At 35.8% G+C, this 15,000-nt stretch overlaps 1 protein-coding gene and 1 pseudogene across 2 annotated transcripts in view; both read right to left on the reverse strand.

Annotated features, from left to right (window-relative positions):
* LOC135200753 (mucin-2-like) overlaps nt 1-15,000 on the reverse strand; it is a 194,280-nt gene that overhangs the window by 130,411 nt on the left and 48,869 nt on the right. Inside the window, exon 1 of one of the 2 annotated variants that reach the window (XM_064229358.1) lies at nt 858-1,393. The exons of the other annotated variant lie outside the window; for it this stretch is intronic. The gene's annotated coding sequence lies outside the window, so the exon portion shown is untranslated. Of the gene's footprint in view, nt 1-857; nt 1,394-15,000 lie in introns of those variants that run through there. 2 annotated transcript variants of the gene reach the window in all.
* The window catches only part of LOC135200522 (compound eye opsin BCRH2-like), a 1,716-nt pseudogene continuing 271 nt past the window's right edge, over nt 13,556-15,000 (reverse strand).

Raw genomic sequence — 15,000 nt, forward strand, 5'->3', positions numbered from 1 at the left:
TCTTATTGTTCATCGTGAAATTTAATACGGTCAATCCTATTTCGACAAGTTAAGAATATTCGGATTTCTGGTTTTCTCTTATTTTATCTATTACTTGTTTTTATTGTCTTAGTTGTTGGTCTTTTTCCGTGGATAGGCGAAGTCATGTTGTTATTTCTTTCTACTTTCTGTTTGGAAATTGATTTAAAGTTTTGGTATTGCTCGCATAATAATAATAATAATAATATAACTAATAATAATACTAATAATAATGATAATTATAATAATAATTTTTTTTTTTTTTTTGGTCTTATCACAGTCCTCCAATTCGACTGGGTGGTATTTATAGTGTAGGGTTCCGGGTTGCCTCCTGCCTCCTTAGGAGTCCATCACTTTCCTTACTATGTGCGCCGTTTCTAGGATCACATTCTTCTGCAAGAGTCCTGGAGATACTTCAGCCTCTAGTTTTTCTAAATTCCTTTTCAGCGTTCCCATGATTATGGGTACAATTATGGGTACAATTTCCACTGGCATATCCCATATCCTTCTTATTTCTATTTTCAGGTCTTGATACTTATCCATTTTTTTCCCTCTCTTTCTCTTCAACTATGGTATCCCATGGTATTGCGACATCAATGAGTGGTACTTTCTTCTTGATTTTGTCAACCAACGTCACGTCTGGTCTATTTGCACGTATCACCCTATCTGTTCTGATACCATAGTTCCAGAGGATCTTTGCCTGTTATCATTATTATTATTATTATTATTATTATTATCATTATTATTATTTCAGTAGAATTTTAAAATATGAAAATAAAGAACGACAAATTCTGCAGTAATCGCTTAGACTGATCCTCATAAACTGGAAGAATCCTTACCTCTTTCGCTGTTATACGACCCAGATGTCTTCCAGGTAAATCCTTCTCAAGGTCCAGTGAGCTCTAGAAACACCTGTTGCTGAATGACGATTACTTTGTCGGAGACTTTTGGAGCAAATGCTTATTTGTTCCTTATAACTGTGACCGGAAATTCTTTGGGAAAGTCCATTCGAAAACGTGTCACCTTCAGTATCATATACTAATAACGGAGTAAGTTAGTACCATACCACATTTTACGTCACTCGAAGTATTTTATTTCTCGTTAAGATTCCCGTCTAATCCGCGACGAATATCGACTCGGTGGTATAAAGGCAAAGTCGAATGCTCGACAGCCACCGCCAACGAACGACGACGGCGGTAAATGATCCTATTCAAGGGGCGGGAGCGAGAGAAGGAGAAAGAGAGGACCCGGGAGAGAGAACACTTCGGCTTCCCGAAAATAAAAAGAGAGAGGAGGGAGTCGTTGCTGCAGCCCCACGTGTTTGTACCGCGAGACCCGACGATCGAATGAGTCCAAGAGAAGAGGCTCCGCGCGGACTGAACTCATTTCACTTCTTCACTCACTTTCGCACGCCTCGCGGGCTACCTACCATCCCGCCAGCTTCTCCCAGTCCCAGATATCTTCCGTTCGTCACTCGAATTGTTCCCTCGAGCAAGGAGGTTCCTTCATAGCCCCGGGTCGAATCCGGAGGTGTGGGTACTCGTCTCTTATGACGAGGTGGAGTCAAGGTTGATGTCTGCGTGTGAAATGTATAATTTGATTTTGATCATATTTGGCTGATGTGCTCACTCCGTTCATTTCTTCGTTAAGGACTTCGTCTTTGTTCTGTTGCGAGATGAATGGAGTGGAATTTATGGTGATGGCTTAAAACGATCTTATTGCAAACCGGGTCAGACATTTCACCTCTCTTTACTGTCCTCGTGCATGGGAATTACTGTTTCACCTTGACCATATGCCTTGCCACAATAAAAAAGCTCGGGTAATACACTTCGTTGCTTATTCAACGATGATAATGACCATCTTTGTTGCGAGAATAATAACTGTGGTGGGCATAGATTAGATGGTAAATTATTGATAAACAATTCACAATTCTGGCTGAAACACAATCAGATGAATGCTTTTTATTCATGATATATATATATATATATATATATATATATATATATATATATATAGATATATACAAATATAGGTTTTTTTGCCACGAAGGAAAAAAATGAAAAAGCGAGATAGCCGAGTACTTTTTGTCCTATTCGGACCCTTTATATATATATATATATATATATATATATATATATATATATAGTATGTATATATGTATATGTATATATATATATATATATATACATATATATATATATGTATATATATATATATAAATATATATACAAACATATATATATATATATGTGTATATATATATATATATATATATATATATATATATATATATATATAATATATATATATATATATATATATATATATATATATATGTACACACACACACACACACATATATATATATATATATATTATATATATACTACATACATATATATAATTATAGGTCGATTTGGGTGTGTTTATGCATGTATGTATGTATGCATATTTTGCACGCACGCATACCTTTGAATGAATATATCTCCCCGAATATTTAGTTCAATAATAATGATAAAGGAGATACGTTTATAAAAGATGCGTGGCGTATGCTGCGTTTCTTGCTGTTGTGAGATTAAATGGCCAAGTTTGCATCTATTTCCTTCATAAGATTTCAGTCGGCTTCAAATCGTTGGTTTAGATTGAATACCTTTTTGTTAGCAAGCAAGGTTATCAGAAGTGGATTTTAGAACTCCACACACTGCTGCACAAGAAGTGGACACACAAATATTTGGTTTGTGCAATTTCAATCTTTAAGAAAACAAGCTGGTTACACTGTTAAGCGTTTTATTTATCAGCCTATTTCTCAAGCTTATTGAGGATAAGCTTACTGAGTTGTTTTATTATAGCCTACAGCTACCACTTTTCCAGGTAACTTTTCTAAATTATTTGTTTATTATTATCATTATTTTTTTTGTACTTTAGCTGTGATCTCCGGTTTCATTTCATCTGGGTTTGTTTCCTTATTCGATGTCCGCAAAACATTAGTTACATTAGCTTTAATAATCTCTGCAGCGATTTTATCTCTAAGTTAATGTGTATATATATATATATATATATGCTTAAAAAATCACAGTAGATGCACGTGACTTCATTAAATAAGCGAATACCACAGGAAATGATAGTCAGAAATCAAGCACTTGGATTTCTGACTATCATTTTCCTGTTGTATTCGCTTATATATATATATATATATATATATATATATATATATATATATATATATATATATATATATATATATATATGTATGTATGTATGTATGTATAAATACAATGGAATATGAATTATCGCCACATACACTGCGACATTTTTTATATTCACAAATATCCCACCACAAATATCGTTTAATATCCACTTTGCAATACCTCGGGAATAACCTTCACCCAAGGGGATATATATCCGAATTCGAATCCCACTAGTGCTTCGTCACTAGTGGATTCGAACCGCTGCCTGGTTTAGAAACAACGATGTACAGTGACTTTTGACCACTGAGCCATCTCTTGAACGTCATATCTACCCTGGTTTTCCTTCACGAAACATACAATTTCTTCATTTCTTCATTCCACCGCACTTTCCATACATTATTCCTTCCTTCCTTCCTAAAACCAGTCGTTCTCGGCTATCGCTGACTCCATTCCAGAAGTTTACGGACAATTCCCAAACTCCCTCAACTATACTGGGTATTTAACTGAAACCCCCGTTTTTCGTCCGTTTTCTTCTTGTATATTCTCCTCTCCTCAAACTCTCCGCTCTTAATTAACCCTACAGCTTCATTTTCACCCTTTCTTGCCAACTTAAACTTTCATCTACCAGAACGTTTGCTTTGACAGAATAATGATCTGATAAACTTCTAATTCCCCTTCTTCTCATCGTTACAGCCACCTTCTCTGTCTATCAAAGTCACTATATATCTCTCGCAAGCATATTTTTACATATTCTTTCCTTAAGAACCATTTATTTCCGACAATGATGCCCCTTTCCAGATGCATATCACAAGACACACCATTCTCATTTACTCAGGGAGTTGCATATTTATCGCCCCATTGCCGTCTCTTATTCTGCCAACTTTGCATTTAAGTCGCCTAGCACGGCTTTCATACACTGGCGTTTTCAACGCAACTCGTCTAATGAGAAAATAAAAGACACAAAACCTATTATAGTGTGTGTAAAGGTATGAGAATAGCAGTGCAATTTTCTTTTCTGGACAAAACAGTTAGGAGATAAGCAATGTTTTATATGAGGCCTGATTGGTTGATACATGGCTATCTCTTCTGAAGTAGGTCCAGTTTAATTTGGGTTGAGAAAAATAGCTTAATTTGCTTTTCGGTTTTGTGCAGCTCGACATTTAAACAACAGCTAACAAATATAGAAACCTCTAATGTAATGCAGGAAATTAGTTCAAACCCTGTTTATTTTTAATGCTGTATTATACTTGTAATTTCCCCCCATAATTCACGGCATCCTGTTAACCGTATTGCCATAAAATTTGACTACTGTAACTCAGGATAACTTATTTCGACTGGTTTACTATAATATGATAACAGTTATGCCTCCTTATCACTATTGTACTTCATTATAATTGATTTGTGTACTTTTAGCACATTTCAGCTATTGTACTGAGTTGCTTTTTGCTGTGTACTAACGTCTTTGCCTATTTATAGTTTATTCCATTAGGTTCATTACTTCCATTGATATCGAGCAGTGAACTTTTTATGTACTTCATTATGATCGGAAGTATGTTATACAGTATGTTTCTATGTAAATTGCTCTTTATTCGTTAGTGTTACCAGGGCACTTCGAAATTTTTTTACATAATAGTTTTGTCTGTTGTACAATTTCTCAAAGAAATTTGAGGTACTGAGGGTCGCTAGTTTCTTCAAAATCGAAAATCCACTAATAACTCTTGCCCTCCCACGACTTTAATTTATAATATTGAGTACTGTTGGCTACAAGCCTTTCAAGCCCTCAAAGCAAACAGCTGATTATTCACCAGATTATGAGATATATAGCATTATACAGTACACCGTGTATAATGTATATACTGTATGGTATCAGCAAAAGAGAGAGGAGGATGTGACCAATACTGTTGCGATACATACATTATTTTTCACATTGTGTACCGTACGAATAAAAAGTTATTAGATCTTAAAAATATTCTACCAACTGCAAATCATTCTAACTTTTTAAAAGGCCACTTGCCTTATGCATATGTAAGATTAGGTTGATACCTGCTTCCACTCTCCAAAACACCTTTCACGTGATGACTCGGCAATCCTGAATGATGATATGTTGAAACGAATGTATGATACACTTCTTGCTATATAGTTATTAGATTTACACAATCAAGACGACAAACAAACGATCACCCACACACAGCAACCTAATTGTCATTAGCTCTGTGCAAAAGGGAGAGTGGCTGATCTTTGTAACTCTTGGGATGCCGGTGTGATAGTAGAGTTGCGGGTGGATTTGTGGGGGGCGGTGGGGAAAGGGGGGGGGGGGAAGGGGGTGGGGGGGGGCGAATAAAGACTGGATTTTGTCTTCATCAGGAAATACTTTGGGATTTCTTTTTGGCCTTTTCCGCTTTTTCGAATCTAAGAATATTATTTTACACGGTAACACACCTCATGCGGTGCACTGTAGGCATTACTTAAGGTTCTTTGCAGCGTGCCTTCGCCCGCTAGCTGCAACCACTTTCGTGCCTTTTACTATACTTCCTTTCATATTCTCTTTCTTCATCTTACTTTCCACCCTCTCCTGACACTTGATTCATAGTGCATCTGCGAGCTTTTCCTCCTGTTACACCTTTCAAACCTTTGACTGTCAATTTCCATTCCAGCGCTGAATGGCCTCATAGGTCCCAGTGCTTGCTTTGGCCTAAATTCCTTATTCAACTCAACTGCATGGTAACACTGATTTTTTTGTCCTCAGCTTCGCCACAGCACCGTGAACCCATGCAAGCTTTCTCTGATAATGTACTGATTAAGTTTTCTTGGTCTTGGTTTTGCAATTAATCATGTCTAAAAAAATAAAATACGACAAGATAAAAAAGATATTTCTTTTGTTGTAGCATTTCCGTCCATATTTAGTGATCACCCTTTTATTATTTTAGACATGATTATTGTAAGAAAAACCTGGTGTGTTTCAAAAAATATGTTGCACTTTTTAGAGCATTTTGATAAAAGATTTAAAAAAAAATCTAATTTTTCACATAGTTAAATTAACGCATAACTGAATGGGAATCTCATTAACTGGTCCGTTTCTGCATATTCACCTTTCTCCTCATCTATCCTGTTCTTCGGTTTTTTTATATATATTTAAATGTAATTAAACCTCTCACATCAATAAAAAAATTTAATTTCAGGTTATTTGAACTAATTCAGCCAGTTTTTTTTTTTATTATTTCTGGTTATTTTAACCGTGTTATCGGAAAAATTACCTATACTCTGCTTTTTTCCATCTGTCCATCCGCCTGTGGTATTTGCGCATGGTAACGCTGCGTCCCGGGCTTTAAATAATATCCTATTTTGAATATTAACGGTGTAATTCGTATACAGTGAATTCTTAAAACACTTTTCAGTTGAAAATGTACACCCAGATATCCATTTAGTTAACTAAAACTTATGTGACACATAGCGTAACTATTTAAAGCCCGGGACGCAGTGTTACCATGCGAAAACATTGCAGGTGGATGGACAGATGAAAAAAAAAAAACAGAGTATAGTTCATGTTGTTAAATCCATTTTTGCAAAGTTATGTGTCTGGTTATTTTCTTCTTCAGCCCTTTTCATAAAACTTTATTGGTCTTATTCATCTCGATTTGGAATATTAGATGCAGTTTCTGTGGCCTCCTTCTTTAGCAGTTTTAAATGATGCCTGATAAATTTGCCATCACAGCCTCTCTTCATCCTCTCTATCTCTGCTACAACGTTATTCTTCTCACCTTCTCCATAGGAATTGTTTTGTCCACTAATCTAACGAGTTCAAGTAAGTAACACCTTTCCCTTTCAGCTGGTGTCATAAAGTACTGCGCCAGTCTACTTATTCTCGCATTTTCCCTGTGTGAACCAGCTATTCTCTAATTGCGTTCTTTACAGGCTGTTTCTTCCCTTCTACAATCTGCTGAGTCCTGCATGACGTTTAACCATCCTGCCTTCAAGAGCTAGGCCCAGACGCTTTGGGTTGGGGGTGGTGGTTGAGATGGTTGGGAGGGGCCGAAGTGCATTCCACTCTGTCCGCCCCCCCCCCCCCGCCCCCCCCCCCCCCGCCCAACCCCCCCCCCCCCCCCCCCCCACTTTTTTTGGTTTTTCCCTCTCGGTTTAAGGAGGCCTTTTGTCTAGTGCAGAGCATTGAATTTTCGGTCATATTATAAGAATTAGATACATTAATACACTGTATTCTGACTTCTTGATTTTCACGTATTGGGACTAAGTTTTTTTGTTTCAGTTACTAATACATTTCCATTATACTGTATAATTGTACTGTCAGTTTTGTGGGTAAGATTGGAGTTGAAAAAAAAAAAAAAAAGAAAAGGAAATGTGTAAAACGGCGTGTAACTCGCGTAGAGGTTTGCATTTCGACGGCCGTTTGGTAAATGGTCTCTCGGTATTAAACACACCCAAGGTCCTTCAAATATATTTAGAGTATATTTAAAGGACCTTGATTACGCTTGTCATACTACTGAACTGCATTCCGGCTATCATATTGTTTCAGCGTATTTCACTTGTTGCAGTTTAATGCATTTCGGCTATAATATCGGTGTCAATTACCCAGATGTTGTGACGCCAGATTTAATAGACTCACGGCTATAATAGTTCTTTTTTTCTGCTGTTGGATTGCAAAGTATTTTGGCTGTGATGCCTTGATATATTTTCAATGATATTCCAGTTTATTTCACATGTACAACAATTTTATTTCTGTGAGTGGAATGAGGTTTGACTGAGAAGTGTGGAAACTGAACTAGAGTAGACAATAATGATAATTTTACTGCATATGATTTTGAAGTAAAAAGGAAAAAATTCTTGTTAATGTTAAGGTTATTTCAAGATAGAAATATATTTCATTCTGACAGGTGTTCTTCCGATATATTTTGACGATGCACTACAGTATATTTAGACCAGTTTCCTTTGTTGTATTTCACCTCCCATAACTGCGTTTAGTGTTTAAATTATTTTACTATAATAAACTTCAACTAAAACTTCTACATATCTGTAAGGACTTAAGCTGAACACCTGTAATTCGGAATATAATAGTTGTTCTATTGTATTTTAACATCTTTGCAAAGACTAGCACGCGTATGACCAGAACTAGGAATTAAGTAACTGATTCTGAACAGTGTCTTCGTAGATCACCTATCCAAGTACGGTCAATGTAATTAGATGTTAATGGAAATATGGTTACTGAAATATCTGAAAGTGATAGCCTGGATAGTGTGTTTCAGTTAAGTTCAGATTACGAGGAGAGAAAATAACGCCTAACGCAATCAATATTAGCAAACGAACTTTGTGGCGCGCCCTATGATGTGCTGGAACCCGGTGCTACCCTTCATTCTCCCCTAACATCCCGATACCCCCTTTGCCCCGCCCAACCTGGGGCGGACAAGCAAGAGAGATACACTCGGATCTTATTATTATAAATGTTCATTTATTTATTGAAATACAGAAGTTCACTAATTAGGATTATCTATCATTATAAATGTCCTGCTACATTTGAAGATGGTGTTAGAAAGGTAGGAAAGCGCTGTAAATTTCTCTTCCAGAACAAGAAACTACATTGATGGGAATTAAATAAAAAAATTGGTAGCAGTAGTTATATTACTACGGTTTTAGGTATTAGTAACGCTCAGCAGGAAAACATATGCTCTTTATATGCAGATGATGGTGAAAAAAAACTTAGAAAACTTTGCTGATACAGCTTCCAGGGGAAGAAAAACCATCCGAGCATAAATAAAAAAAAATTACATACACACCACTGCATCATACCACAACAGCAGTAATATATTAATTATATTAATCAGCTCTTTCGATGAGAGGATGAAAGGTTTAACTACAAGACATTTGCAACACTGAAGAGTTACAAGGAGTTACAAGGATTAGGACGTCTGAAAGACTTATTAGTCCATCCGAGGAGACACCGTGTGCTCACTAATCTTTAAGAGTAGGTTCCACTGTTCATTCACAGTGTTCTAATGATTTTATCTAGCTCTCTTTTAAACTCTTTCACACTGTTACTATTTACAACTTCTGTGTGGCAGTTTATTCCATGTGTCACATATCTTGTAAGTGAAGAAGTTCCCACAATGTGATGTGTTGTATCTCTTCAGCTCTAGTTTCCACCAGGTTACATTGTTCTCGAAGAGTTTCAAAGTTTTATCCAGGTAATTTTTAGTTTTCTGTAAAAGAAAGCTAGTGAGATGGCTTTGTCTGTCCGTCCGCAAATTTTCTGTCCTCACTTTTTTCTGTCCGCCCTCAGATCTTAAAAACTGCTGAGGCTAGAGGGCTGCAAATTGGTAAGTTGATCTTCCACCCTCCAACCATCAAACATACCAAATTGCAGCCCTCTGGCCTCAGTAGTTTTAGGTTATTTAGAATTAACGTTAGCCATAATCGTGCGTCTGGCAACGCTATAGAACAAGCTACCACCGGACTGCATATTCCTGAACTGTAACCAAGTACCGACCCTTGCCTGAAAAAGCGGGACGCCATAACTTAAAAACTAACCATGCAATCTTCTTGAAGATAATCTCAGTATGTTTCCCACACCCAAATTACAGGTAATACTCCATCTTGAACTAACAGAACCCAACCTAGGGGCATAGCAAAAAAACCGGGCTGCAATACTAGTATACATCTCAGGAATCTCCCACCGGGCCGCGACTCATACAGCATTATACCTTGACCATCGATTATACGATGTACAGAAAACTTGATTGCGCCAGAGAAACTTTGGCGCATTTTTTACTTGTTTATATATTTCTGAAATTGCCGCAATTCCACAAAGGAAATAAATGATTTACTGGTGCGAGAGCAGAGCGGAATTGCATCCCATCTTTTCCTGAGTGTTTAATGATCTGTTTCAAGATGAACATCTCGTTTTGGACTGAAGAGAGTGAAAACGACGCCGACCGTTGGATTCTGAAGTTAACTCCCAGTTTGAAGCGACTTCAAAGAAACTTCTAAGTTAAATGAATTAATATTTTAGCACGATGTTCACTCATGCAACAGCAAGCCTTTTTATTTATTTATTTATTTTTTTTTTTAGAAATGTTTATTTAAAGCTCCGTACATAACTGACATTTCCTTTTTTGTATCTAAAAAATGTCAACTGTCTCCAGTGACTCCCGCGGCCTACGCACTACGAGAAAACCCTGTGAACTTTCCAATAATAACTTGAAGCCACCAAATCGCCGGAGCACAAATAGCTACAACAACGAAAGGAGAAATAGAAAAGAAAACAGCGTTTCGTAAATCGTTAAGGCGTGCTAATCCCCTGGCTAAGCGCTTACCTAAAAATCGGAAACCTGGGCCTTATGCATCCTATTACGTCACGTTGCGAAGGAAGCCTGAGTTGTGGCGTCCCTGTGGAGTACGTCATAGGTACCAGACAAATGTAAATAGCGAACGTCCAGAGTTACCATGTTATGTATGAACTGTTACGAAGATGTGATATATTCACGTATACTTTTTGTATATATAATCATTGCATGGAATTTATATTCATATATATATATATATATATATATATATATATATATATATATATATATATATATTGCTTGAAAAAATCACAGTAGATGCACGTGACTTCATTAAATAAGCGAATACCACAGAAAAATGATAGTCAGAAATCCAAGCGCTTTCGTCGTCTTTACTAAGACATTGTCAAGGAAAGTTCCTTGACAATGTCTTAGTACAGACAAAAGCTTATTATGTACTTATATATGTATACATAATATACATATATAATATATATTATAGATATGTAATATATATGATATATATATATATATATATATATATATATATATATATATATATATATCTATGTTTGTATGTATATGTATATATATATATATATATATATATATATATATATATATATATATATATATATATATATATGTGTGTGTGTGTGTGTGTGTGTGTGGGTGTATAACTAAATCACGAAAGTTAGGAACGTGATAAATCCATAAATAAAGATATATGCCACGAAGGAAAATAAACAACGGAGTATCCGCGAGACATTTCGTTTAGTAAAGGACGTTTGAACGTCGAAAAGTCTCGCGGATACTCCATTGTTTATTTTCCTTCGTGGCATGTATATTTATATATTTATATATATATATATACATATATATATATATATATATATATATATATATATAGTATATATATATATATTTATATTTAACCACAAATATCGTTTAATATCCAGTTCGCTCTACCTCGGAAGTAATACTCAAGGGGAATTATAACTGATAGTTACTTCGTCATAATGTGTGTATGTGTGTAAAGCCTATTCCTTGCTGTGTGTGCATATTGTATATAGTACATATTGTAGGTATAGTGAATTAGATATTGAGCAACACTCAGGGCTCCATGTTTCTGAATATAAAAAAGACACGAATTTTCATATATATATATATGTACATATATAAATATATATATATATATATATATATATATATATATATATATATATATATATATATATATATATATATCATCATATATAAATTATATATATATATATATATATATATATATATATATATATATATGTATGTATGTGTGTGTGTGTACACATACGTACTGTATAGTATATATGCATATATATGCACTATATATATATGTGTGTGTGTGTGTGGGAAACACCTGGACCCCTATTACCACGAAGGGTTCCCCTCCCCCCTTACTACTGAAGGTGCCTTGTGGTCCCCAAATTGTGTGGAGCCTGTCTATACCCATAGAAACACTTCTACATAGATGTGGTAAAAAATGAGGGGGTATGAAAAGAGGGACTATGACCCCCTTAGAAACGGCCCTCGAAATTCGGATTTTGACTAAAACCTTCCTGGGCTGGATGGGAGTCTATTTAGAAAATTTGGTAGCCCTAGCTTTCATAGTCTGGGCGTGCATTGCGATCAAACAAACAAACAAACAGACAGACAGATATAGCCTTTTACATATAAGAGATTATGGGCATGAATTTTCGGTACATTGTACTTTCGTGGTTCTGTATCTCAGAGGTCTCAATTGTTTCATGCGAACTATATTCATGAGAACTTGCTCCCTACTAAATTGTAAGTTTATAACTCAATAGACGCTGGGAATTTCTTTCATCCTCATTCGGTGCACTGTAGGCATTACTAGAACGTTCTTTGCAGCATCCCTTCGTCCCCAAACTGCTACACCTTTCATTCCTTCTACTGTATCTCCGCTAATCCTCGTTTCCTTCCATCTGACTTTCTACTCTCCTCTAACAATTGATTCATAGTGCAACTATGAGGTTTTCCTCCTGTTACACCATTCAGACATTTCCGCTGTCAGTTTCCGTTTCAGCGCTGAATGACCTCATAGGTCCCAGCACTTGGCTTTTGATTGAAATTCTATTTTCTATTCTAGTATGTTTCTGTCACTCCAGCAATGGCCAGTTCTTCTGACTGTGTTGAGAGTTTGGTGGGTTCTCCAGAACATGAAAATGATTAGTTGAATGATTCTGTGAGCTTAGTCTGCTGTTGATATACTATGGGTTGGCAGGCTGTCATATAATTAATATATATATATATATATATATATATATATATATATATATATATATATATGATATACATATATAGATAGATTAATAGACCATATATTATCTAGTAGATACATATATCTATATTATAAATAAAGATAAGATATAATATCGATAAGAAGATATATAGAGAGATAGTATATAATGGTTTATTAATCTGATTTATGTATATAGAATAAATATTATAGTAGACTAGAGATAATATAATATTGATATAATATATACAGATAAAATAGATATATATAGATATATATATATATAGTAATATATAATAATATATATATATTATTATATAATATATAATATATATATATATAGATATATAATAATACGTATATATATATATAGATATATATATATAATATATATATATATATATATATAACTTCATACCTGCAATCTTGTTAGCAAACGGTCCTATTAAGTTTCCGCTGTCATATTGTATTGATTTTTAATTTTTACTTCTGTTGTAATTGAAAATTTTCTAACATGAATCTGTGTCGAGTACAAGTTTGATTGTTTTACCTTTCTTGACGAAATATAGTTTTCACATCGGTAATTTGATAAGCAAGTATAAAAAAGGTAGTTTTTATTACAACTATCTCTTTTTTTTTTTTTTTTAAATATAGATATGCAAGGGAGATTCGTTTATAAATATTTTTGAGCAAATCGGGTCGATCCGATTAGCCGTTCGATATGTGCTTTCCTTTGACATCGTGGAGTGAACACTTCCTTCCTATTTGGTTGCTTCTGATTCTGTCTTGGAAGATTTGGAGTCATCGTCCTTTGGTTCGTGGACGCAGAACCAAGGCCATGCCTCCTGGAGGGCCAGACGGAACTTGGGATGCGAAATGGCGAACATTATAGGGTTGTAGACTGATGACCGCTTGGCGATCAGGCCTGGCAGGGCTGACACCAGGGGAGTCAGGTCTTCCTGGTTTCCGTAGAGGCCCTGTGGACATCAATACATTTTTATGTATAAGTAAATCATTGCACAACATGATAAGACAGTAATTAGCTACCTTATTTTATGGTGGATTATAGGAAACTGTCAATTGAATGAATATCGTTATATGTTGTTAATCCTATGGGCACAAAGGTTTCATAGTTTTATGAAAAAATACACAACATGATAATACAGTTATTAGCTGCCTTATTTTATGAGGGATTACAATAAACTCTTAATTGGATACTTTATGCCACTATTATGATGGCATTTGATCTACAAGGTTCTTAGATAAACTAGTTAAATGAACATCGTTACATGTCATTTATCCTGTTGGCACAAAGGTTTCATAACTTTATGTAAAATCTGTATGCTACTGTTGCTGCTATTTGTTGAGCTTAATGGTTAAGAGTTTTTTCGAGTAAAGGATTTCTTACATAGTGAAGGTGCCATAGAAGCCTACAATAGATGGACAAGTGTTCCATCAGCAAATGAGGCGTAATTCAATATTCGTACATATGTTGTAAAAAATGAATATGCCGAAAGTGACTTACCTTCATAACAACATATGCGTAAGGGGTCCAGGTGAGGAGCCACAAGAAGACATTGGCGACGGCAACTTTGGCGATTCTGACCTCGGCGCTCTGCTTGTTGGCGTCGGCATTTGAACGAAACAAGTTCTCGACGTTCATTTTCTTAGCCTGGGCTCGGAGAAGCTTTTTTCGTGAGCACGAATTGCGTTGACAATCTGGACATAGACGAAGATGATGATGCTGACTGGGATGCAGTAGTCAAGAAGATGAAGAGGAAAAGGCCGAAGGATTTCTTATTCCAGTCCTGAGTGATGTAATCAAAGCTGCATGAAGTGAGGATTCCCTCTGGAATGTAAGCATTCCAGCCGAAGAAGGGCCAGATGGAAACGGCGATGGCATAGGCCCAGCACAGGAGGATGAGGAAGAAGGCCTTTCCAGATGTCATGTGGCCGCCATCAAAAGCCTTTACGATGACACAGTAGCGATCGTAGCCAATGGCCACCAGTGTTAACAAAGAGCAAAGGCCAAACACAGAACCAGTAAAAGCGTGGAGTTGGCAAGCAAACGGTCCAAGGGTCCAGTACCCACCACCCAAACAGTTCATGACAAACATGGGGAACTGGCTTGCCATCATCATGAAGTCGCTGAATGAAAGGTTGACGACAAACATGTTGGCGGGAGATCGGAGACTCTTTTTCGTCA

Source organism: Macrobrachium nipponense, chromosome 27 (genome assembly GCF_015104395.2).
Source record: "Macrobrachium nipponense isolate FS-2020 chromosome 27, ASM1510439v2, whole genome shotgun sequence".
NCBI lineage: Eukaryota > Metazoa > Arthropoda > Malacostraca > Decapoda > Palaemonidae > Macrobrachium > Macrobrachium nipponense.